At 36.2% G+C, this 24576-nt stretch overlaps 1 protein-coding gene across 1 annotated transcript in view; it reads right to left on the reverse strand.

Moving 5' to 3' along the window:
* Positions 1-16580, reverse strand: part of gprs (speckle type BTB/POZ protein) — an 82185-nt gene extending 65605 nt beyond the window's left edge. Inside the window, exon 1 of the mRNA XM_089636240.1 lies at positions 16218-16580. The gene's annotated coding sequence lies outside the window, so the exon portion shown is untranslated. The remainder of the gene's footprint in view (positions 1-16217) is intronic.
* Between the last annotated feature and the right edge of the window lie 7996 nt (positions 16581-24576).

Raw genomic sequence — 24576 nt, forward strand, 5'->3', positions numbered from 1 at the left:
ATAGGTACATCTTTTTCGTATTAAAAATGGTGGTGACAAAAGAATTATAAAAAAATATTTAAATACCTTTATTTGTTTTTTTATAAAATATTCAACTAGACAAAAAAAGGAAAAAAGCAATCAAAAATGTCTCATCGAAGATCAAAATTTCATTTAAATTTTTAGGCTTTCTAATGGGAGTATGTATGAATGAGATGGTTCCATTTCAACGCACATTTGAAAAGTGATATAATGTTATTAAAAGCGATGCAATAAAACTAAACTAACTAACCTAACCTAACCTAACCTAACCTAACCTATTTAACTATGGTTTTGTTTCATTAATATTTTCACTTTTTAATGTGTGTTGAAATGTTTTATGATGTGATGCATATTGTTTTGCAAACTCTTCTGCATTTTAACAGCCCATTTCAAAATTGTTCATAAGAATCTACAATTATGCCACTGAAAGTCTGACCAAATTTACCAATAATATTAATCAATTATTAGTAGGTAGGTATTGTGAATCTTTACTTTTTATTTCCGTGGCACTTTCGTGAACACTTGTTCAATATTTATTTTACGTAGGTACCAAAGTCATGCGTAATTTCGATGTCTAAATTTCTAAAACAATGATTTAGAAAAAATGCAGAAGTAAACAAAAACATGCACAAAAAGGTTCCAAGGAATATTTTTTATATTTGATGGCAATTAATTTACATGTGCTTTTCACAAAACAAAAGAAACTTTTTGTTCTGAGAATAGCGAAAATTGATAAAAGGTTACGGCATATTTCTGCAAAAAACTTCTTTTAAACATCCTTAGTCTTATTGTAAAAGTTTTCTACTTTACAGTTCCTGTAATTCCCAGCACTGACTACACAGTTCTACGGATACATTTTACGATGACGAGTCTGAAGTGGAAAGTAGAATAAAGTTCTATGTGAGCGAGTTCTTCATTATTCTTCTACGCTTCCAAGAATTTTATTCATTTTGCACACGTTTTAGGGATAAAGTGCTAAGAACTCTAATTACTTTCATTGTGCCAGAATTAGAACATGGGATTAAGTTGGATTCATGTTAAGAATTGACGTACAAAGTAGTTGGATTTTTTTACACTTTATGACTTCGCATTGTTAGTTATGTACCTAACGATATTTAAATGAATAACGAATAATGTTTTCGAAACAATTTTGAGTTTATAAAGTGTTTAATCAAATTTCAATGAAGTGAAAAGATTGAAAACCACAGGTATTATTCGAAATGTTTCACCTTCACGTCCACCAAACCGGAAAAGCAATTAAATACGTCTCTCATGGTCTAATTTTTTACTAATATTTACTAATGATGAGGATACATTTTATGCACACATATCATATCAAAGAAATAAGTCAATAGTGTAACGCAGTTGTCGTGAGGACAACCTTAAAAAAGAAGAAAAAGCAAATATTTTTGCAGCACAATCATTGTTGAAAGGGACGGTAGCAAGATAGTAATCAAAGGTAAAAGTGACCAATGCTAAGTTTCGTAGACAAGTTTTCAAGGGTAAGACAGGTACAAACCGTTGGAAAAACAGATAAGTAATGACCCTTCCTCATCAAGGGACGCCGGAAACGGAATAAAAATGGACAGACACGCAATGGAACTTGTCAAGATCTGTTTTATGAAGGAAAAATTTCATTTTTTTTTTTTAAATCGTGTATCTTATTTTTATTTTCATATTGTTATACGTATATTTCATGTAATGTGGAAAAAAATGGTATTTGGTATTGCACCACATATAATAGTCATGCTAGAATAAATACTTGAATATACATTTTATTTTTTATTTTTTTAAATATATTAACTCCACACAGGAGGCCCTGAAGAAAATAATTTCCCTCAGGGCCTATGTCGTCTTTGGGGATGCTGTGTGGAGGGTCTTTTTGTGGAGAGGAAGGAGTGAACATGGGTCTTGAAGAGTCCCACGTTGTAGGAGGGAGGAAACACAGAAGCCGGCAGTTCATTCCACAGCCGAGCTGTTGAACTTAAGAACGAATCGTAGAAGTGACCCGTTCTCATGTGACAAATGTCAACTGTGTACGAATGTTGGGCGCGCGTTTGGCGTGTATCCCGACTACGCACCGGTGCCGAAGGGATCAATGACGCTAGTTCCTCAGAGCATCTTCCATTGTAATACCGATAGAACAAGGACAGCATACCTACCTGACGCCTGTGCTCTAAAGATTGCAGTCCGTTTGTTAAGATTGGGGAATCTATCAAACGGACCGCCCGCTTTTGCACAGAATCAAGGGTTTTTTTCAGGTATTTAGGGGCTCCGGACCAGAGATGGCTGCCAAATTCGACAGTAGGGCGCACTTGCGATTTGTACAGGGTCAGCAGTTGTGTACTATTAAAGTATCTGCGGGCCCTGTACAGTACGCCCAGCTTCTGAGAGGCCAACTTTACTCTGGCTTCGATGGAGCCCCCGTACCTGAGCTGGTCACTTATAGTTACACCAAGCATATCAATGGAAGGCCTGTTCGGAAGATTGCTTCCGTTGAAGGAGACTAGATTATCATTTGGATCCCTTTTAGACGTAATCAGACAGGATTGGGTTTTTGAAACATTAAATTCGACGAGATTATTTTTACCCCAGGAGGAAATACTCTCGAGATAACCGTCCATTCTCTGCTTCAAAGCCCTCCGAGCCGTTGGAGTTTGTGTGCCCTTTGGAGGCTTGTCAAACAAAAAGCTATCACGAACTGTACTGTCATCCGCGTAGCAATGAATCGGTGCACATGTCAAAAGGTCATTGATGTGCAACAAAAACAAAGTCGGAGACAGAATCGATCCCTGTGGGACGCCAGCATTTCTACCTGATAAAATATATCCGTCTTGTTAATTGGATTTTTATAAACCCTTTCAAATTTGGTGTGGTAACGCCGGCTTTGAGCCTGGTTTAAATCCGTTTTAATCAAACAAACGCCATGGTAATGACTACTCTGACCTTACGCGCCGCGTAATATTTACAACCTGTTTATAGTAAAGTGGTACGATTATAAAGTAAAGTGGTAAGATTATATTTTATGAAAGCAATATTTTTTTATAATTTAAGTACTAAATACGCGAAAGCACATTTGATAATGCTTATATTTGTTATGAAGCGGTGTTAAGTCTTATTTAAAAGTAATTATTTAAAACACCTCTTCAGAACAAGTACCATTCATAGCATTAATTTTGATTAAAATTATAGAGAGCACGGTCTGGCAACAAATAGACCGCCGGGCAGTCGATTGTTTGTTTCCGTTTCCTTTCGCTGGGTACTCTGGAATTGTTACACGAGCGGGACGGCCGTGTAATGATCGCACAGTCAATTAGATTATAATTCATTTTTACCCTGGATGGGCGATCGTATTAAAAAGTGTACATCAGTATTCCTGATGCGGGTTATTCGGTTCCTTTTTACAAAAACCAAGTCGGTGCAGGCTCTATTAAATAAACGTCCGTATAATGGATGACCGTGTGTGTGTTCGTGAAGATCACAAATAATGTTCTACTGAAGTTTATATACGCGATCCCTTGCAAATCGTTATTCCGCGGACTCCGGGAAATGAAGCATTCACCTCAAGTGGCGCGATACAAGCCGTATTTTTCTTAATAAGATACGGATAAATAAAACACAAGCCCGGACGGCACCCGCTCAAGTAATCTGCCGATCAGCTCAATGGATGGATTCGCTCCATTAATGTTACATAAACGATAGACCCGATACGCTCCAGAACCGCTTATCAGCCACCTTGTCGGAGACGCTGGACCCGTCTCCTGGACCAAAGCCCTGATGGTGCCAGCTCGATCTGTCTGGGACAGACCACCGCCGGCCGTATGGAAGCTCCCCGCTCACTTTCCGTAATTAAGTGGTTAATCAGTTTTAGATAGAATTAAGAACCAATTTTTGATCCCTGGGGGTAAGTGCCGAGTCATAATATGTAACATGTTTACTTAAATATATTCTCCATGTTTTATAATGTGCAAAAACAAAACTACTGCTTTCATTTCACTACAATCAGTAGAACCTGTAATCCTTTGTGTGCCCATGCCTTGGCGACAGTTTCATGCTCTGCCCATCCCGAACATTACTCGAGGACCGAGTATTGGCGCGCAGAAAATCTGCAAAGTTCGGGATGGCATTTAATATAAAATATGGCCGGTAACAATTGGCGCCTCAACGTGTTTTGGCTCGTGGTGATTGCATGTTGTGCTGATTTTGGTGAAATGTTTCATGATTAATTGACATAATATTGTATCACATATGTCAAGTGATTTGAATATTGTTTCATAACCTCAAATACACTCAGTATTCTTGTAACGATAATTCATAATTTGCGTTATTCTATGGTAAAATCTTGCGTAAACTTTCATCTTTCATGAAATCTATGATTTATCTATGCTTTTGTAGCTGTCAAATTTTATGTCAACACTAATTGGTAAACAAGATGATTATATGGGAGGTTATGTCAAACTGTCTAATTCATAATTATTTACGATTATTTTACGATGTCATTCACTTGTTTGATCAAGGCATATTTGCGTTTTATAATATTATTAGATTTTTACGCTAATATACATAATATTAAAAACATTTATGTCGGCGTTCTACAATACAAATTGTAAGTCCACATTACAATCGATATGCGTTTTAATTACTCGTAAGTCAACAAACACTCAATATTATTTATATACATACCTACGTCATTTTTTTTCGCCCAAATTAAATGATATCTTTGATTGACAATTACATTAGGCCGACGTTTAATAACGTTTCACAATATAATAGGGTGGTCCATTTTTCGCAATTCTCATTAGGGTGGAGCATATTTTTTTTAACAATTTTTTTTTGTTTTTTTTCACAATTGTACAATAGAAGTTGAGCTAATATTACGTCTAATGATACTACAGCCGTCAATGAAGAGTTTCTTTTGTTTTATAAACAAAAAAAATTAAATATTTATTTTTCTCTTCTTTTACTTCTTTCTTTCTATCTGAACATCAAAGAACGTAATCATGTCTTCACCAATACCAATACCAAATATCAATGGGGCTTCGAAGGAGGTTCTCATTAAAGAACTTAAAGACAGGAATATTGATCCATCGTCGACTTCTCATGAGTTACGTTTACAGGCGCGCGCTTATAATAAAGAGATTAAAATACCTGCTATAAGTGAAGTGAATTCTGAATCATCGGATTCTGAATTAGACGACACAACCATTAAGAAAGCCCACATAATTAAACAAACGAAGATTATTTATAGGGACTCACACTCAAATAACGTAGACGGTTGGAAACTGAAATATGACGGAAAAAGTAGTGTAAGGGAATTCTTACTATTAATTGAGGAGAAATGTAGGACAATTTTAACCAGGATCATCTTGTACGCGTTTTTCCTGATCTTTTAGAAGGTTTAGCACTCCTGTGGTTCAGGTCTATTTACACTCAGGATTTGAAATGGGACGATCTTTCAAAACTTTTGATAAGACAATTTGAAGCAAACGACCTTCAAACAGATCTTAAGGTAAAACTATTTAACATGACACAACCTAAAGGTATGTCAGTGCTAGAATTCACTCTCAGAATGAAATCATTAAACAATATGCTTGAAGCTAAACTACCGGAATTAGAACTTTTGCGGTTGGCAAAAAAAGCTTTATTGCCTATGTATACAAATTTACTAGTCTCAAGAGATATATCGACATTCGAGCAATTGACTACTCATGCAGGCAACTTGGAATCTTATGCATCACTGTCGGATGATTTCGTATCTTTCAACGTTTCTCAACCAAAAGTAGACTTACCTGTCACTAATAAACCGGAGAAATTTGATAGTACTGCTAGACAAACACCTAATTTTAATAATAATATGCATAGACACCAAGGTTATAACCAAAATCAGTACAGAAAACCAAATAACAACAATTATTCCAACAACTATACTAAAGTTAGTCTTGGAAACAGAGATAATAATTATAAATACAATAAACCGTCTTCTTCTACTTCTAACACATATACAAAAACTGCACACGAAAATTCTAGAACGTTTTACAATAAACCATTCTGTTCATATTGTAAACTATCGGGACACGTTATAGAAGATTGCAGGAAGAAAAATTCAAGGTCTAACAATCCTAAAGTGGGAGCTATCAATGACAAAGCTCATAAAAAGTCAAAAAACTAGGTCGGAGTCTCTCTTGCTACAAGCCGTCCTTGGCGCAGAGGAAAAGCGAGTGGGAGAGTTGGCTCCGAATAGTTGATAAATTTCTTTCATCCCCATCAACCGGAACAGTGGGCCCGCTGCCACGGGAGATGGCTATTGAAAATGATAACCGTCCTTATACTTATGTACATATTATAAATAATTTCTACAGTGGAATGCTAGACAGCGGCGCTTCATTGTCATGTCTAGGAGGCAATAGTTATAAAATTTTTAAGGAATTAGGTATTAAGTTAGTTAAAGTTAAGTTTAGTGTTTATACAGCGGACGGTTCAAACCAACCAGTCTTAGGGACAATGTCATTGCCGGTCACGTATAAATCATCCACAAAGGAAATTCTTTTCTACGTCATCCCGACATTGTCGCCTTCAATTATTCTAGGAGTTAACTTTTGGAAGGAGTTCCACATCGCACCGGAACTGTTTTCGAAAGCTACTCTTCCTGTTTCGGAAGGAAATATTAGTGGGTTGCGGGCTATTCGGCCAGCCTCATCCCTAACTATTGAAGAGAACAGGGAACTCTCTAAAATAGTTAAAAAATTCGAGTCAATTTCTTTTGAAAAAAAGGGGTTAGGTCTAACACACTTAGTTAAACACAAAATAATTACAACAGGACCACCCATCAAACAGCGGTATTACCCTCTTTCACCCGCACGGCAGAAACAATTAGAAACAGAAGTTGATGAAATGCTAAAATTAGGGGTTATTCAACCTTCTCGTTCACCATGGTCCAGTCCAGTAATAATTGTAACAAAAAAAGACGGAACAGCTAGATTCTGCCTTGATTCTCGAAAAATTAATAACGTCACGGTACGTGATAGTTACCCTCTTCCCTACATTGCGCGTATCCTAGATAAACTGGGCGGTGCCAGATATGTTTCCTCGATTGACCTCTCCAAGGCATTTTGGCAAATAGCCTTGGACAAAAAATCATGTGAAAAGACAGCATTTGTTGTTCCTGGGCGGGGCCTCTTTGAGTTCACTCGCATGCCGTTTGGTTTGAAAAATGCTCCTAGCGAATTACAAAGACTAGCGGATGCATTGTTTGGACCTGATTTCGATGATAATGTTTTTTGCTATTTAGATGACCTTATATTAGTATCGGAAGACTTGAAATCACATTTAAACTTGTTAAATCGGGTGTACGAACGTCTACGAGACGCGGGTCTCACCATTAACTTAAAAAAGTCAGAATTTTGTAAAGCCGAGCTTAAATACTTGGGCTATATGGTAGATTCCCAGGGACTTCGCACTGATCCAAGTAAGATAGATAGTATTAAAGATTTTCCTATACCGAAAAATGCTAAACAAATTCGGGCATTTGTTGGCCTGTGCGGTTACTTTAGACGGTTTATCAAGGGATTTTCAAGCATTGCAGCTCCTTTAACAAGTATTACTGGTTCAAAAAAGGGAATTAGTAATTTTAAATGGTCACCGGAAGCTGAATCCGCATTTATTGCACTAAAGCAAGCACTTACTTCTGCCCCAGTCTTAAGTTGTCCAGATTTTTCGAAACCCTTCGCTATACACTGTGACGCAAGCTCCGTAGGCATTGGGGGGGTATTAATTCAAACTATAGATGGACAGGAGCACCCTATTGCTTATTTTTCGAGATGCTTAAACGTTCACGAACGTAATTATGGAATAACTGAGCGTGAACTTTTAGCCGTACTAGACTCCGTTACACACTTTAGACCATACATTGAAGGAACTCATTTTACAGTTGTAACCGACCACTCAAGTCTAAAATGGTTAGGTTCTCTGTCCAACCCCAGCGGTCGCCTCGCGCGTTGGAGTTCACGCCTATCCCAATTCTCGTTTGATGTAATCCATCGTAAAGGTACTCAACACATAGTCCCAGATGTCCTTTCGCGAATGGATCTTGCCGAAATCTCCATTATAGATTCAGGAAATATTCAAGATGAGTGGTATCAAAATATTTGGAAGGGTTGTCAAGAATTTCCCCAACGTTTTCAGAACTTCCAAATTCGGGAAAACGAACTATTTCGTCACACGAAAACTCGTTTAGCACTGTGTGAAGACACTGCGTGGAAAAAAGTAATTCCTCAAGAAAAAAGATTAGACATTTTAAGTAGTGTTCACGAGTCTATTCGATCTTGTCACCCCGGCGTTTTTAAAACTTATAAAAAAGCACAATTACGGTATTTTTGGCCAAATATGTACAGAGACATTAAACAATTTGTAAATCGCTGTACGGTCTGTAAGGCCCACAAAATCAGTACGGCCTCACCTAACGGTATTTCATCACATCCAAAAAAAGTTACACGTCCAATGCAAATGTTATCGTTGGATTTGGTAGGTCCATTACCGAGAAGTTACTCTGGTTTTACCGTTATTTTATCCTGTGTCGATGTTTTTTCAAAGTTTACCTGGCTGTTCCCGTTGCGCAAAGGTACCGCGCGAAGCATTGTGAAGAGTTTAGAAGAAAGTATCTTTCTTGTACATGGCGTACCGCGCACCATTGTTTGTGATAACGGCCGTCAGTTTGTATCCAAAGAATTTAAGGACTTATTAAATAATTATAATATACCTCCTCCGTTTTATAACTCTTATTATACCCCTCAAAATAATGTGGTAGAGAGATATAACCAAACTTTGGGCACCGAATTATCGATATTAGTTGAATCAGACCACCGTAATTGGTCAAAATTTTTACCACAAATACAATCAGCTATGAACAATTCCGTAAATTGCGCTACGGGTTTTACACCTTATTTTCTAATGCATGGTCGGGAGCAAATATTAGACGGTGATTTGCATCGTAACCCTATAGCTGATACGGAATCTAATTCACAAAATTATACTAGTCAGAGAATCTACGCACAAAAATTAGAAGAACTGTCATCAGTTTATGAGCAAGTCTCAGATGCTTTACTAAAAGCTTATCAAAAAGGAGCAAACCATTATAACCTGCGGAGAAAACATGTTAGTTTTCAAGTCGGAGACAGGGTTTGGCGTAGAAATTTCGTCCAATCAAACGCTTTAAATTACTTTGCACAGAAACTAGCTCCACGCTTTGTGCAAAATATAGTCGTGAAGAAAAAATCAGACTTAATCTATACATTAGCAGACCTCAAAGGTAAGGAAACTGGTAACTTTCACGTGAAAGACATCGTCAAGTCAGAAAATATACCGGATTAATATGTTTCTGATAGTGCTTTGGTGGGTCTGGCCACCCTACCAAGTACTCTCAATTAATTAATATTTCAAATATTTTTCAATGCACGGGAGCACAAAGCGGCTTGATCACCCGAGTTGGAGCGACCCAGCATTATGACAGTCCTTAGTCCTGTCCTAGTTAATTTTCTTTTAGAAAATATAGAAATTTCGTAAAATGGTTAGTATAATCGGTAAATAATAGAAAGAAACATAATAAATTTAGTATAATACTCTAGTATCCTACTCGAGTTTGTTACACGACAATGATGTTGTTCAGATAAGCTTATAGGAAAATAATTTTAAAAAAAAAAAAAAAAAAAAAAAACGACTTGAAATATGGCTTTGACTAAACAAGTGAAAGTTAGGTAGCATGGGATATATAAACTGCCCAAATCTTGGAATGCACGGTGATACTTTCCCACTATCCCCGTATATTCTAGGTTTCTTAATATATACTTATGTGCATATTGTATACGTTCGCCCGTTACTTAGAAAGTGAAGATGTACCGGTCCAGTACATCTTTGTTTTCTAAGCAGTTTTAAAAATTTTATTATTAAGAATTGAATTTTACCAAATATATTTTTGTTTACTTTATTATAATTATCTTGTCATGTTTGGAAATGGTATACTTATGTTAGTACTCTTGATATTTTGTTTAATAATTTCATAGTAATTAATGATACAATTATAAGAGCTGGTTCAGCATATGTCTTTTCCTTAAATTCCTTCTATAACTTTAGTTATATTTAGTAAAAGTAAGTTTTATCTATAAATTAGTACAATAATACAATTTTCTACCAATTGCACCATTTACAACAATGGATGTATACAATTTTCGACCAATGGCTCCATTTACAACAATGGATGTATACAATTTTCGACCAATGACTCCATTTACAACAATGGATGTATACTACTACTAATTGCACCACATCTATAAGATTGGTTGTTGACAGTTCCACTCGATTAAACCACCTTACACACCTGCGTGTGTGTAAAGGTTAAAAGTTTTTTCTACTATTACGAAATAATGCTTTCCAAGGATGATTATTTTGTCTTATTGTATAAATTCTCTTCGAAAGACTTACCCAATAACCAGGTCAGGTAGAGTAGATAGAATTTCTTCGAAGTGTGTTTTATCTCCAACGGAGAAGTAGACTCAGTGAAAAGTGAGGGTTGGTTTACCTCCCTAAAAAAAAAAGTGTTGCCTGAGTGGCTTATCGCCCTATTAAAGGGCCAGTGAAGCTTTAACGCTTAAGTTGTTTAGATGTGTTGAGAAGAACAATAATATTTTTTTATATACCTACAGGTTTACCTACAATTTTGTTTAAGAATATTTTCCGTCACAGATGTAACGCTAACGGCAGTCTTCGACAATCGTCAATTTATCATCACCCGGTATTCCGATACTGTGGGTGCTTGCAGACTCCGTTCACGTAATATCTTCTAAAATTTGTAATTAAGTTACATTAATCTTAAGTTATCTTTAAGTTCTAGAATGGATGAATCGCAGGCTCAACCATCCGGCTGCACGCTCGATGGGTGCGATTGAAGCTGCGGCACACCCATTCATCATAAGTTTTGCTATCCAAATCGTAGATTTTGTCTTATTCCTTACTTATCTTACAAATTATGATGCTCATGTATAATTGTTGATTGTTTTTTTAGAAACCCAGAGGATCTTTTCAAGCTTAGTTATTGCAGTTGTAGTTTTTTTTAGAGTTGTATTAATGTTTGGGGACAAACATTTGTGTGGCGCGGGGGGTAATGTTATGAAGCGGTGTTAAGTCTTATTTAAAAGTAATTATTTAAAACACCTCTTCAGAACAAGTACCATTCATAGCATTAATTTTGATTAAAATTATAGAGAGCACGGTCTGGCAACAAATAGACCGCCGGGCAGTCGATTGTTTGTTTCCGTTTCCTTTCGCTGGGTACTCTGGAATTGTTACACGAGCGGGACGGCCGTGTAATGATCGCACAGTCAATTAGATTATAATTCATTTTTACCCTGGATGGGCGATCGTATTAAAAAGTGTACATCAGTATTCCTGATGCGGGTTATTCGGTTCCTTTTTACAAAAACCAAGTCGGTGCAGGCTCTATTAAATAAACGTCCGTATAATGGATGACCGTGTGTGTGTTCGTGAAGATCACAAATAATGTTCTACTGAAGTTTATATACGCGATCCCTTGCAAATCGTTATTCCGCGGACTCCGGGAAATGAAGCATTCACCTCAAGTGGCGCGATACAAGCCGTATTTTTCTTAATAAGATACGGATAAATAAAACACAAGCCCGGACGGCACCCGCTCAAGTAATCTGCCGATCAGCTCAATGGATGGATTCGCTCCATTAATGTTACATAAACGATAGACCCGATACGCTCCAGAACCGCTTATCAGCCACCTTGTCGGAGACGCTGGACCCGTCTCCTGGACCAAAGCCCTGATGGTGCCAGCTCGATCTGTCTGGGACAGACCACCGCCGGCCGTATGGAAGCTCCCCGCTCACTTTCCGTAATTAAGTGGTTAATCAGTTTTAGATAGAATTAAGAACCAATTTTTGATCCCTGGGGGTAAGTGCCGAGTCATAATATGTAACATGTTTACTTAAATATATTCTCCATGTTTTATAATGTGCAAAAACAAAACTACTGCTTTCATTTCACTACAATCAGTAGAACCTGTAATCCTTTGTGTGCCCATGCCTTGGCGACAGTTTCATGCTCTGCCCATCCCGAACATTACTCGAGGACCGAGTATTGGCGCGCAGAAAATCTGCAAAGTTCGGGATGGCATTTAATATAAAATATGGCCGGTAACATATTATACTCAAAGGAGTGATTCATAACTCATAACATAATTAGCGTAAAAAAGGCGGGGTTAAATTAGGTCAAATAAATAAATTAAACACACGTACCTGTTGTATCATTGAATGGCATACAAAATGAATTGCAAGTTACTACATGGGACAAAGGCAGTGAAGGTAACTAACAGAGACAGCAGTAAAATCTGCTTTCATGAAGTTGCGTAAAGCTCACGTGCGCAAAACGTGAGCCGCGACTCATTTTTCAGTGAATGGAACAGTATTCTGAATAAGCCATCCAAGGAACAATTTCGTGCAACCCTTGCAGCCTCAATGGAAATGGCGTAACCGGGTCACTGGGTCGGTAGGGGAAGGGATGGCAGGGAAGCTTACCGAGGCGTAGTCAATGCGTTGTAAAGGCAAATCTTCCCCTGATAGCCCCATTGGAACATCTCTCTTTCTTTGTCGTAAATAACACACGCAACAAAATGAGAAGCTACAATGGAGATTTTAGTTATATAATTTAGTTTGGGATAATTCATCATAGTTGAAAGGGTGGGTTTTGCACTGGAGCCAACATGGGTGTGGTTTGATATGAAATATGCTGTTTTCGGACTGGGGGAACATTTTTGAATAAGCATGGTAACTCTCGTGGGAGTTGGGAGTAATTTTCGTTGCTGTGGGAATGCAATATACTATAAATCCATACGTGAAAGCATGTCGGAATGTTACGCATATGGAAAGTTCAATGAACTAGTTTACGTTTTAAAAGAGTGGTGTTGGCGCGTTTGCCCCAAACAAAACAAAATCAACCCCGTAAAATTATTATTTATGCAGTAAATACACGATACGACATTGTTATTTTCATATTTTTTGCAGTGGTTTAGATCAAAACATTGACGTTTACAGGAAGTGCTAAAGGTTACATTCCCGTGAGCAATAAACAGGCGACAACATTGAGTAACAAAAATATTATCTTTATGTGCGGTTTTGTAAATAAACGGAATGACCGGTTTACGTCATAATCCTCGGAATTTATACGGAAATTACAAATAATTGTTATTAAGATTTTGTTACTCCTTCAACAGAATCGTCGTAAAAAGAAAAATATTTTAACTTCTCACACATTAAAATAAACGTTGGTATTTTATATCTACTAGAGACGAATAATTACTGTATTAATTAGGGGAATTCTGCACAACAATATAAACCGACAATCTGCTGCGATAATACAACATATACACTTTAAAATATCTATAAAAAATAATTAAAAGCAACTGCACCAAACGGCTTCACCCGAGGTTATCTGTTTTACCGCATTCAAAGCAGTTAAATACATATTTCAAACTTCCACAGCTCACGAAGTGGTAATTTTATTGCATTCGTACCGTAACACACATTTCAAACTTCCACAGCTCATGAAGAAATTTATATTTACATTACCAAAGGTCCAGAGCTATTTTATTTGAAACCTACGCATTTGAGAATTTAAGTAATTGCATACATAATATCTTTCATCAAGCTTATTCCAAGCGTAAGATGTTTATGGTAAGCTTCATCTGACAGAATTTTAAAGCAGAATAACTAAAACTGGATATTTTTTCAGTGCGAACTTATAAAACCCAATAACCCTTCTGGACGAACCCAAATTTAGTCAGAATGGTTGCATCCCCGCGCACTACGTTTAACACTGTACAGCCTGTTTGAATACATTTTCTGAGCAATCGGGAATAAACTCTCCCTTCATTATGACTAAATCAGGTGTGTTAAATACTCGTTAATGCAAATTATCTAATATTTATTGTCAGCTTTATTCGAAAATAAGTATTTTCTCAATATTATTTCAGTCTCATATTTTGCCTACTGCTCACTCATACGAGAGTTATTAACCAGTCTGTGCTTAGCATTCGATACTGTATGTTTGTCTACCTACTCGAGGGAATTAGCACATAAGTCTAAGGTGACCATCCTGCATACATCTTAAGACAAATATTATTTTCAGCGTTAATTAAAAAGAAATGATATTGTTTTATTATAATATAATTGTGATCATAAATCGCATGCTACCGAAGTTTCTTTTATGTGTTTATTTAAGTGTATATTTATTCCGGTAATGTATCTTTATAACAAGGGTTGCCAATTCGTGGGGAATTCTCCAATTTGCGGGAAATTTCCATGATTTTTCAAGAATTGGCATATATTGCCGGGAGAACCTTTATGTGGGGAAAATGCGGGAATCTGGGCAATTCTTGATATTCAACCGTATTAAAAATTATATTTAACAAAATTGTGAGACTGTACTATAATTTCGTTTTCTTCATAAGCAAATTTAAAAAAATATATATATTTTCAAACCCTGAACGAAAGAAAAAAATAAATGCTAATTTCAATAGAATATGGTTCATTTTGTAGGTAGAGAGTCTTATTGACATTTTGTGGGAAATTTGAACGTTGATTGGGGGTATTTTAGAATATACGCATTGGTAACCCTCTTTGTTTTGTATCAAAACAATACTCTAATTTTTTTAGCACAATTTAAAATGTAAGTTTTATCGAATAATAAATGGATTCTTTAGTTGCTATTTAAAAATCGGTTATATATGTTTTTAATTTGTTTTTAGCGAAATATTATAAAACTTACAATTTTATTCAAGAAACAAATATTTTATTAGGTACCAACGAACTTAATTATCCATTTATGTTAATTTTTTTTTGTTATATATATTTATTATATTTGAAATTGTTTTAGGATGAATGATAATTTGTGAAAACGTTGCGTATTTTAAATTAAATTTGTATATCTACAAAATAATTGACTACATAAATTATAAAACACTAAAAAATGTCCAAAAAACGTTTCACATAATAAAAATAATCATTAAAAAATTGTGTTTTTTTCTCTACCAAAATAATAATGTGTCACCCTCAAAGAAGGAAACCAAAAATAAGTGGTGTTGAAATGTGCGAGAAAATTGTAATAAATAGAGTTTGCCTCAATTTAAAGTTTCAGGTTATAAAAAATATTACGACCAAACTAACAACGCATTTTGAACAAATTACGACCCAAATGGTTCACAATATTCTTCGCATTCCATAAAAAACATTAATCATTAAAGAAAATATTTGTTCATCACTTGTTGGACCTAAGTTTTGATTTATCGATAGGCGTTATCTTCAGCTGCCAAGGATATTATGGGTGTCAAGGATTAAATACCAGTATTCCTGGAACAGTACAACTGCGCAGGGAACAAAATAGGTCAAGGCCCGGCCTGGCCAGTTGCTCCGTAAGGTGCCCATCGCCTCAATGAAAGCTAAACTCCATTATTGAATAAGTATTATAGTACCTGCACTTGGCATCAATGAAATGGTATTTTATCGTGGTGTAGTCACCATTCAGAAAAAAATAATGGTTTATCGAATATATACGAATTGTTTTTTCGTAAAAATAGGTAGGACGATAGTAAGGATAATTAAACATGCGAGTAGGTACCTACTTTATGGAAAAAAATCACATATAAGCAGAAAATCTGCTAGTACAAAGCAACTGTGAACGAAATTTGAACAGATTTTTCTATATGTAATTTCTAGTTCAACGTAAGTATGGCTATGACATTGTTTTTTAATTTAAAAAAAAGTTTTTTATTCTTGATTTTCAATTATTCAATGAGATAAAAAAACTTAAATATATATTTTTTAAATGATAAATTAAGTAGATAAGGTGTGAAAAGAATATAAATTGTAAAAAAATACACCGGAAAATGCAAGCGGTTTAAGTTAAAAATTTTATAGAAAATGTTCTACAAAGTAACTTAAATACCAACATCTAAACGAGCTATCATCGATAAGCTATAGTTTTCGTAAAAAAATATGTATGCACAGCCATATCAATTGAAGTTTAACGGTTAGTAAAACATGCAAAAAACCATCGGTTAAAAATTACATGTTTTATTCATTCAAGCCATCGCGTTTGTATGCATACAAAATGATAAGCAGATCTGATACCTGTTGCTGCTCCAGGTATACTGCCCGACCGAGGCCGGTCTTGCAACTCGCGCTGAAGACTCTTCAGCTTGGGACTTCACCTCCTCTCCTGCATCAACCACTTGCACCAACTTCCGGTACTCCAGACCCTCAAAACCCCTCAGAAACAGCTCAAAATCAGAATCAAAACAACCCGCCCACCAGGTAAAAAATCTCAAACTCACAAACAAACCAAAAAATCACTGATTTATTGAATTATATAGATTATAACATCTTTTTTGATCGCTGATTACTGTATTTAGTGCACTGAGTTGTAGGTGTATTTATGTAGTGTTTTAAACAATGTCCTGCAAACTTCCAAGACTTTGTCTGGTTCGTTAGTGAAATTACAAATGGAGGTTAGCGCAGGCCCAGTCCAGTCGGAAAAGCGCGCGTCAATAAGAATGTACTCTAGTTGAGTCGGTGCTTATTTGCAAGTATTGCGAGCGTGCGCAGAAGTTGGGTGACTTCAAAGGATGTGGTTGCGATGTTGTGTAGTGTGTCATGATTTTGATCCTGTCTACACCACGCTGATAGTGAATGTATATAAATAGAAATCAATAAGTAGGTTCTGCACAACACATAATAACGATTATTTAATATGTTTGTATGATTAACTTGGAGCTTTTTACGAAGGGTCTCTCTTTATGAATGTTGCTGTTTGATATAAAAAGAGATACCTTGAGGTTTTTGTCGTAATTATTAGCTAGTATTTCTCATATCTTTTCTGACGACCTCCGTGGCTAAGCGGTTAAGTTCCTGAACAACGATTCAAGAGTTTAAAATTTGAATTATTGTAAATACCAATTTCGGTAATGTGTCTAACCTGCGTTACTCTGGATCAATTTTACTCTAGAACTCAGATTTGAGTGGAATTTAAAAGTAATTTTCGAAATTGGAACTGTTTGATTGAAGAATTCGGACAAGGGTTAACGTATCTATCTATAATATAATATTATAACTGAAAGTTATTTAAGTGGCCTTTTTAAATTGGAAATAATTTATTGAACTCCGCATCCTCCGCATCTTCCGTTCATTTGTAAATTTTCTAAGTATCTCCCTACTGAAATACCACTTTTCGTTCAAAAATATTATGTCAAAATCATTTCATAAAAGGTTCGCGCCTCAGCAATAAAGATTGCGCAATTTGTGTAGATTTGAGGTTGTGCGGATTGCGGAATCCACCTTAAGGCGCCAAATATGAATATTGATCTTTGTTATTAGTAGAGATGTGCCGATTATGACTTTCGCCGACTAGCCGACTAGCCGATTAGTCGGTTGTAATAAGACCGACTAGTCGGCCAACTAGTCGGTTAAGCCGATTACGGTTTGAAGCAGAAGCTTTAGTCTTCTTACATCATAATTTACCCTTAGTTAAAAAATATAAGTAAGTTATAAAAAATATAAGGAGATTATGATATTTTTGGTTGTCACAGTTGTGACTTTGATTTGATTAGATTATGTAGGTATGGTTATAAGAAATATGTTTTTTTCATTTTTTTTTTGTTTTTATCAAACAGTTCATGTTTAGAATTTTTGGATATATATATAGTAGATTTTTTAAATTAACAAACTCAGTTATATGTATTAAAGCAAGATTGTATGTACAAGATGCACAGTAATATATGTATATATTATATTACTGTGCATCTTGTACATACAATCTTGCTTTAATACATATAACTGAGTTTGTTAATTTAAAAAATCTACTTTTTATTTTAATAATAAGAAATACTTATAAATGTTCATTGAAGATAAGAAGATATTATGTTAATTAGGATAGGCACTAATTTTGTTCAATAAATGTCATAATTATGTTTTCTTTACAAGCAAGTAATTTTAAAAACTGATTACCAAAAGAAAGATTGCTTTACATTTTTTAATGTATAAGACTGATTATAAAATAAAATAAAATATATAATCAAGGTTTTTATTTCATGTAGTTCCCCGCATTCATATTATTGAGAAATACATACAACGTAAGAAGCTGGATAGTCGGCGCTCTTTGCCGATTAGTCGCCGACTAATCGACGACTACAATAGTGGCCGGATAGTCGGCTTTACCGACTAGTCGCCGACTAGTCGGAACATCTCTAGTTATTAGAGCTTCGAGCTTTGAGCTTTGAGCTTTGCGATTCGAGCTTTTAACTACAAGCTTCTTATTCTTAATTGATGACTCGACTTGCCTCACTTGTGCAATAGATATAGATTAAAAAAAATATTTATTTGCTTGGTAATTCCTGAATTAATACCAGGAGCTCAAAATGCTGAAGTGGTAATTTAATAATTATATCACATTATTGGCACCATAAATTTTTTTGAACATTAATTTGTTTAAAATATACCAGGAGAAGATAAACAGAACCTATTATTAAAATTCTCTTGCCTAGGAAGTAAAAAAAAAACATTAACGGTCAATCGAACAGGAGCACAAAAGTTCAAAGAGGTTGAGTTATTGTTAAAAATACGCCCGTAATATCTCAATTTTGCAATCTTCATAACTCTGGAGTTACTACTATCACGGCTTTTAGTGCAGATATACGCTGCAGATCTATTCGCATCTAGCGTACCAGAAACGGCTTAATTAGTTTCATACATTATCTATGAAGACGTTCACATTATAGCGTAGCGAACCGTCACAGACACGGGCCGGCACCGACATTAGTATATTTTGTCCGCATCGTCGCAAATGTGCGCTTGCGCAGTTCAGCACAAAATGGCGCCGCATCCACATCTCATTTGACAAATTTCAACGATTCTCAATTGTTGGGTGCGTGTTTAGCGTGTTTCCCGTTTGTGCACCAGTTCCGAATCAACGGAATCAATGACTTTAGTTCCTCGGAGCATCTTCCATTAAAAAACCGGTAGAACAAGGACATCATTCCTACCTGACGCTTGTGCTTTAAATATTGCAATCCGTTTGTTAAGATAGGGGAATCCATCAAAAGGAACGCCTGTTTCTGTACAGAGCCGAAGGTGTTTCCAGATATTTTGGAGCTATAGACCACAGGTGGCTGTTAAATTCAACCGTGAGACGCACTTGTGATTTGTACAGGGTTAGCAGTTGTGTACTGTATCTGCGGACCCTGTCGGTACAGTACGCCCAACTTCTGAGAGGCTAACTTAACTCTGGCATCTAGCATGTCAATGGAAGGCACGCTGGGAAGATTCTTTCTGTTGAAGGCGTCGAATGCCTTTAGCTAATATCTTTAGAAATAATTATCTTGACATGTCCCATTCCCTGTCCCGTCAAATACATAGCCCAAAAATATACAATATACAATATACATAGATATACAAATTTAAAATAAATCTTATTTTAAATGTTTCATTTTATACTACCACGCATGTAAATCATTTAAAAAACGTATCGTATAAGATTTGGCTTGAATATCGTTTTTATCAGGGCTTTTTAGGTTCATGGTGCTGTGTCTGTCTGTTGTCTGTGCTGTGCTGGAAGATGTGAATGCTCGAGTCTGTGCCATGTCTGTTACGCTACATTTCTCTGCAGGTAGATATGAATAGACCTTAACCCATTACCTCCATGACGATGTCTATGGGCATCAAAAAAATAGATGAAAAGTATGATTTTTTTTCACTGTGAATAAAGCTAAATCCCACCAAGTTGTTATGCAGCATTTACAGATTGGTATGTTAGCTTTCAATAATTAACATAATTTAATAAATTTTATTAATTATTCTATTTTTAATATATTTTTTACTAAAGCCCTGAAAATAGACCTATTTTGAAAAAAAATAAATTTAAAACGGAAAAAAATAAAACATGTGTGAATCACATATTGTTATCAAAAGATGAAATAGTCGACAACACTGTTTCAACATAGTATTATATGCATAAGATGACCGCTGGATGTCACTGAAATCAGGTGATGCCTGCGCGCAACGTTTGGAGGTTAGCTGTGACAGTGTTTTCATATGTTTTTGGTTAGCTTGCCTTCAAATAATACGGTTGTGTTATGTTTTTATGGTGATTTTTACTAAAAATTATAGTTAGTCTGCAGTTTTCGGATATTTTTAAACAGAGAATGTTGATAAACAGACGGACGAAGAGCTGATTGACGATGATTTGATGGCAAATCACGACTTGACTGGAATCAGCCTTCGACATCGTCTGGTGCGAGTCGTAATACCTTGCGAATATCTATTTCAAATGCACCACCAGCCAAAAAATTAAAACTACAGTAAACTGTCGCGTTCTTGAACCGCTGAATGTGGTGCATAAAGATATGTTCGAAAAGTTGAAGTCTTATAATGCTTTTCAAGTGTTTTCATTATTCTTTGATGACGAAGTGATTCAGTTTATTCTTGAGAGGATGATCAAATACGCTCGATTTAAAACCAATACCGAATTCCAGTAAGATATTTACGAATTGAATCGTTTTCTTGGTTTCTGTGTTGACCGGCTACAATACATTGCCATCTACCACAGATTATTATTCGTCTGACCCGACCTTGGGTGTAAGCGTCATCAAAAAAGGAACCAACGTCCATATTTCGAGCTTATAAAGCGCTATATACATTTTTGCGATAACAAAAATCTAGATATAACCGACAGAATGGCTAAGGTATAATAATGACTAACGTTCCATCTTTATTTGTATTTGATGTTTTTGCACACAAACTTTCCATCGACGAGCAAATGGTGCCATATTTCGGTCGACATTATTGCAAGATGTACATTAAGAATAAGCCAATCAAAGTTGGCTACGAGATTTGGTTTCTTGCTTCCTCCGAAGGCTACTTGTTTCCAAGCAATGCCATATTCCTGAGCATCTGATACATATGACCCCGTATTAGGTCAAAGATTATCCTTCGTACTGTCTATGATGGAATATATAGAGTTCCCCGCACGCCATGAGTTATTTATGGACAATTTATTCACATCTCACCATTTGATGTGTATCCTGAAGGATAAGAGAATGTGCGCTACTGGCATATGTAAGCCAGTTCGCTTTCCTAACCTTAAAGCTTCAGGCAAGTTGAAGACAGGAAAGTAATTGCCTAAAGGTAACATTTTCTTCTATATTTCCCTTGCGCATAGCGAACATTTACCTAGCAGGTGAATTTGATGCGGTGGTAGACGTAGAAAGCCAAATCCTCGTATGCCGTTGGTTAGGACAACCGTGAAGTAACAGTGGCCACGAACTATATAAGTATATAAGTCAAGTGCAGAGTTGGCAGAAATTGAAGAAAGACAAAAAAGGCAAAGTTTTGAAGGAAGCATGCAAAAAAAATCGGTTGCACAGCGTGTCAACACGAAATTATAATTTGGGAATGGGTGGGGTAGACCTCCATGGGTATACAAAATTATCGGGTCAACATTCGGTCAAAGAAGTGGTACTGGCCTTTATTTGCATCTTGCCTGAGCAGCACTCTTTTAAATGGATGGAAGTTGCTATGCTTCTTTAGGAAGTACGAGCATGATATGGGAAACCAGATGACTAGGCGACAGAGAAAACCTTCCGTGTGGAGGTTACCCGTACTCTTTTATTGTCTTTTCCAAATCAGGTCAATGCCGAATTCGGAGATTCTCGTGTGAATGAAGAAGGCCATGACGCAGAAGATGGGAATCGTGTGCGTCGAATGCAAGGATTTCATTTGACATATCGTGGCGAATCTCGAATTCGTTGTGCTCTATGTAAAAAAAATCCAGCAGTCTATCGATGTCGGGCCTGCAACCGCGCCCTTCATTTTGACTGCTTCAAACGGTATCACTTAGGACGGGTTGTTTCGGAGAATTTGAACAATTCATCAAATTTCAACGTTCATTTTCAAGTTCTGTGGAAGATTTTTTCAAGTTCTGTTTTTATTTCAGTTCTGTCAAGCAACTATCCTATAATGATATAAAAACAGAACTTGAAAAGGACTTTCACAGAACCCGAAAATGAACGTTGAAATTTGATGAATTGTTCAAATTCTCCGAAACAACCCGTCCTTAGAGAATAATTTGATGAGATTTGGTTAGTTTTCCTCATTCTAGAAGGTTTTTTCTAATATTGAATTTTTTGTTATTTTGTGTATTTTCCATTAATAAATTGTATTTTCATTGAATTATAAACAATGGAAATTATTTATTTTAAATTATCAATATAAATCATACAGTTTTCTTCATTTTACCCATACTTGACGTAAATTTTGCTTAGGGGGGTTACCTCCAAGCGTTGCGTTTAGGCATCAATTTTCTAGACGCTCCGGTGAGAGGGCGGGCGGGCGGAAAATTCTAAAACTGATTTTGGGCTCTTCTTTAAGTATATACTATCGGGTTATAATGATGATTCAAGTTTATAAAAATAAAAATAAAATCATGGAGGTAATGGGTTAAGCGTCGATTTCAAACTTTTGGGTTTTTGTTTTGTAAATTAATAATTTTATTCCAGGGGCATAAAATGCAAAATTTAAAAATATATATTTTATTGACGAGTCGTTAATTGGAGTAAATAGATTTCTAGCTTCTTTTCAATATCACCCTCCTTCCTTATTTTCAGCTCGTAAGTATTGCAAGATCTGTGTATTATTGTCGAAAGCTTTTCATGAGCAAGATTTCAACGGAAACAGTTTTTAGATCCTAGAAACAGACCCTGAAATGTTTGCCTTTATGGAAGTGCAGTAAACTCAAGGACGTACGAGTAAAAGCCCTGGACAGTGCATTAGTGCCATCTAGTATGACTACTTTTGAACAGATGCATATTGGTGTATAATTAACTATTATTATTTTATTTTTGTGTTAATGCAGTTATATCGGCTTATAAGATTGAAGAGTATTTGATGGGATTTGATTAGTATTGAAGAGTAGGGATTTGAATAAAAGGATTTGAATAAAATGAAAGGGATTTGAAGGGATTTGATTAGTATTGAAGAGTATTTGATGGGACAAGGAATGGGATACACCCTTAAAAAAATTGTAGGTTTTTTAAATTCCATACATCTTCCCCCTCAACTCGCGGCTTTAAATTGTTCTCGAAATTGCTCCATCCAGGGCTTTTTAGGTCCATGAGTAAACTAGACTCTCACTTTGATTGTCCTTTTCTCACTAACGTAAGTAAATATTTACATTATAACAAACTAACTAACTAACTAACCATCACGCCGTTTCCCCGCAGGGGTAGGCAGAGAGGACGGACCGCCAAACAACTCGGTCTTGGCACACACTCCTTGCCTCATTCACATTCATACATCGTCTCATACATACTCTTCTATTGTTCTGACTCTTGACATGGCCCGACTCAAGTATCTGATTCACTTGGCCTTGCCATGTCTTCCTCGGGCGTCCCCGACTTCTGCTACCATTCACATTTGCATCGTATATTCTCCTTACACTCCTTTCTTCGCTCATTCGCTCTACATGCCCAAACCATCTAAGCATCCCTTTCTTGATCTTACTCATTACGTTTACATCAGCCTTGCACTCTTTGCGGATATCCACATTCCTCACACGATCATACATGGTTTTACCACACATACGCCTCAGGGATCTCATTTCAACAGCATTCAATCTACTTTCATCCTTTCTTTGCCAGTTCCATGCCTCACTTCCATACATCAGGGTAGGTACCAGCACTCCATTGTGGACTGCTAACTTCGCTTCTTTGGACAATTTTTTGTTAGCGCCAACTGCGTTCAGTCCTCCATTAATGGAGTTACCTGCATTTACTCTTCTTTCAATATCTCTGTCAGCCTTCCCATCTCTCGTAAACATGCTTCCTAAATACACAAATTCATCCACCTGCTCCATGTAATAATTTACATTATATATTGAGCAGCCTGCAAAAGTGATTAAACGGGTGACCGCAGTCTCAGGAATCGAATTAAAAAGCGATGACATCCTCGACATCAAGAAAATTCCGGACCGACGACCTGGAGTCCCCCCAAAACTCCACGTCAGATTTACTAACCCCCAAAAAAGACGACAAATTCTACTGAACAAAAAGCAACTTAATTTAATTACAACACAAGGAAATGGATTCCAGAAGAATTTTGTTAGTGAAATCCTTGGTCCCCATTTCAAAGATTTTCTGTGGAGGTCTAAAACAAAGGCAAAAGAAATGGGCTTCAAATATGTCTGGTACGAAGACTGTCAAATAATAATTAAGAAAAATGAAGGTGACAGACAAATACACTACATCAAACATTCGGATGATCTTAAAAAAATTGATTAGTTTCTTTGATGGAGAGTCCCACTCTTACCGGTCATTCACTGGGTCAATTCCCCCAATATTGGTAAGTCATATCTTATATGCTTATTTTCGCACTGTAACAATAACGAACTCCTATACTTTCAATAAAACGTTGAAACCCCCAGTGATGGTCACGGATAAGTGGA

This window comes from Hesperophylax consimilis, chromosome 10, assembly GCF_061612785.1.
Source record: "Hesperophylax consimilis isolate HC1 chromosome 10, BYU_Hcon_1.0, whole genome shotgun sequence".
NCBI lineage: Eukaryota > Metazoa > Arthropoda > Insecta > Trichoptera > Limnephilidae > Hesperophylax > Hesperophylax consimilis.